Source organism: Acomys minous (genome assembly GCF_964271855.1).
Source record: "Acomys minous genome assembly, chromosome: 16".
Taxonomy (NCBI): Eukaryota; Metazoa; Chordata; class Mammalia; order Rodentia; family Muridae; genus Acomys; species Acomys minous.
Genome location: NC_140498.1, coordinates 70,389,522 through 70,392,075, shown reverse-complemented (window position 1 = coordinate 70,392,075; position 2,554 = coordinate 70,389,522). Strand labels below are relative to the sequence as shown.

The window sequence follows — 2,554 nt, the reverse complement described above, 5'->3', positions numbered from 1 at the left end:
TGGGTTATCAAAGGCATTATGCAGGGCCCCTGGCCCCAGGGCAGCAGGCTAACCTTGGGACTTTTTTTTTTTTTTTGTGGAGTAGTTTGCAGTGAGGTAACCGTGCAATAAAGTTACAGCAAGCGTGTGCGCCGTGGCTCTCCGGGGTAGGGACTCTCACTCCTTGGCTCAGCTGCCCTCCTAGACAGAGGCTCAAAATGTGGCCAGGCCCTGCTCTTATGGTGTCTGTGTGACCTAGGTCTTCAGCCTGTTAGGGCTGCGAGAGGAGCTGCCTGCCCAGCCCCCACAAGGTCTCTCCTCCTAATGGGGAAGGGAAGGTATAAGGTCAGCTGTGTCGTGTTCCGTTCCTGCAGAGGTTGGGAGCCACAGGAGGCCTCCCAAGGGAGGCACCCACACATTCCTACGTAAGACCACAACACAACCTGAGCGGGAACCATACAAGCAATTGCCCAGGGACCCGCTGAGAATTGCAAGTCATTTTTTTCACTACTGGCCCCAAGGCTCAGACCACCCCTGCTAGAAGGTACTACCTCCTTCCAGTAAGTTGTTACTGTGCTGGGCAGGGCCTGGGCCTCCTCCAGGGAGCAGAGTCCAGGAGATGACAGTGGGGAGGACCCCACTCTGGACCTGTGCCCTCCGGAGTCGTAAGAATGCCACAAGCCATAGCCTGCTCCTAGTTCAGGCATTCCCCAGCTGTCACCTTGTGGCCTGTTCACATACCGCTGCCCTGGTGGTGGGCTTGATGCTTAGCAGCGATTCATAATGGCGCTAGAAGGCAACAGTTAAGTCCTTGATGTTCTCAGATGAAATAGTACATGACTGACTTAGTATATAGACGTACGTATATGTGTAGTTCAGGGTGTGTGTGTGTGTGTGTGTGTGTGTGTGTGTGTGTGTGTGTGTGTGTGTGTGTGTATGCGCGTGCGCGTAGGCCAGAGGTTGATGTCACTAGTTTTCCTCTACAACCCTCTATCTAATTTTTCATGGCAGGCTCTCTCACTGAACCTGAAGTTCGCCAGTTCAGTTTAATGGGTTGGCTTGTGAGTCCCAGGGATACCCTTGTCTCTGCCTCCCCATCACAGGAATTCTAGATGTGCACCTCTGTGCCTGCTTCCTTACGTGTGTTCTGAAAAATGGAACTCGGACCCTCAAGCAAGCACTGTTTGGCCTGAGCCAGCTTCCCGGCCCCGTTTTCCTCCCTTGGTATGGGAAACTGAGGCCCAGGTACAGAAAACCGGTAGATCCCTGAGTTGAGAAACTCAATGCCAGACACTCAGGCACTCTGAGGCCTGCTGAACCCCAAATCTCTATCTGGTCTCGGGGGACATTTTGCACAGCATACCAGCAAATGGCCCAAGACCATTGAACCACCAAGGAAACGAAACAGTGATCAAGTGGACCCCAAATTTCTTTCTTCCAGTCTCAGCAGAAGGGCCAGTTTTTACCCCATACCTCTATTGCAGTGGTTTTTTTCCTCCCAGCCCTAAGCTCCTGGAATAAAGACTCCTGAGACTCAGAATATTTTTACAAACACTTAGGCCGTATTGCTAGGCACTTCTCTGACTAGTTCATAACTTAAAATAACCTATTTATTCTAATCTACATTCTGCCATGTGGCTGGTTACCTTTGCTCAGGTACCATGTGTCTGTCCTCCTTACATCTTGCCCGGAGCCGATCTCCCATGCCTGGCACTATCCCAGAATCCTTTCTGCCTGCCAAATGTCCCACCTCCTGTTTCCTGTGTAAGCTATAAGCTATCAGATTGTTTTTTATTGACTGGTGTTGCATCCATACCATACACAACATTCCTCAAGAAGAAAACATAGAACCACCCACCACCTGGCAGTCTGGCCAAGGACAGGCCAGCCTCCCTTGCCCAGTGTGCCAACTCCAATGCAGGCTTCCAGGAGGCTGGACGTAAGCGTTGGCTTGTGCTGGTGTCCTCTCCATGACCGCAGGGTCCCAGAGCATCTCATTACGATTACCCCCATCCTTCCAAGATCTTCCACTATTATCAGGCCTATGGAGCCCAGTGGCAGGCCAGGCTGAAAAGCATGTCTTCATCACCGGGTTGCAGAAGTGACAGAGCTAGAGACGTGACTAAGTCACTAGACCTGTGAGGATTGAAAAACGGACACACATCACTCAGGGCAGACAGCCCATAAGATATAAAGGAAGGTGTCAGGCACATCTCATATTGGTGTCCCAATGCCATTCCTAGTGTGACTAGGGACAGCACCCCCTGGTGGAGGTGAAGAGGATAAGTGAGTTTGCACAGGTTGGCCCTAGTCCAGTGCCATGGGTCTTCACACTAGTAATCCCAACACTTGGAAAGCTGAGAAAAGCATATGTCTATAAGTTCCAGGCCAGCCTGAACTAGAACGAAACCCCCCCCCATCTCAAAAACAAGTCCAGGTGAGGTGGCTCAATGGGTAAGGGTACTTCCCACCAAGGCAGACGACCTGAGTTCAATCCCCAGGACCCACACAGAGTGGAAGGAGAGAACATCATTGTGAGCCATCAGACACAGACGGTGAATTCAGTGCAAATGGC

At 51.4% G+C, this 2,554-nt stretch overlaps 1 protein-coding gene across 1 annotated transcript in view; it reads left to right on the top strand.

The window, feature by feature from the left end:
• The window catches only part of FAM20C (FAM20C golgi associated secretory pathway kinase), a 64,495-nt gene extending 64,360 nt beyond the window's left edge, over positions 1–135 (top strand). Inside the window, exon 10 of the mRNA XM_084762537.1 lies at positions 1–135. This exon is cut by the window's left edge and continues 847 nt beyond it. The gene's annotated coding sequence lies outside the window, so the exon portion shown is untranslated.
• The last annotated feature ends 2,419 nt before the right edge of the window (positions 136–2,554 follow it).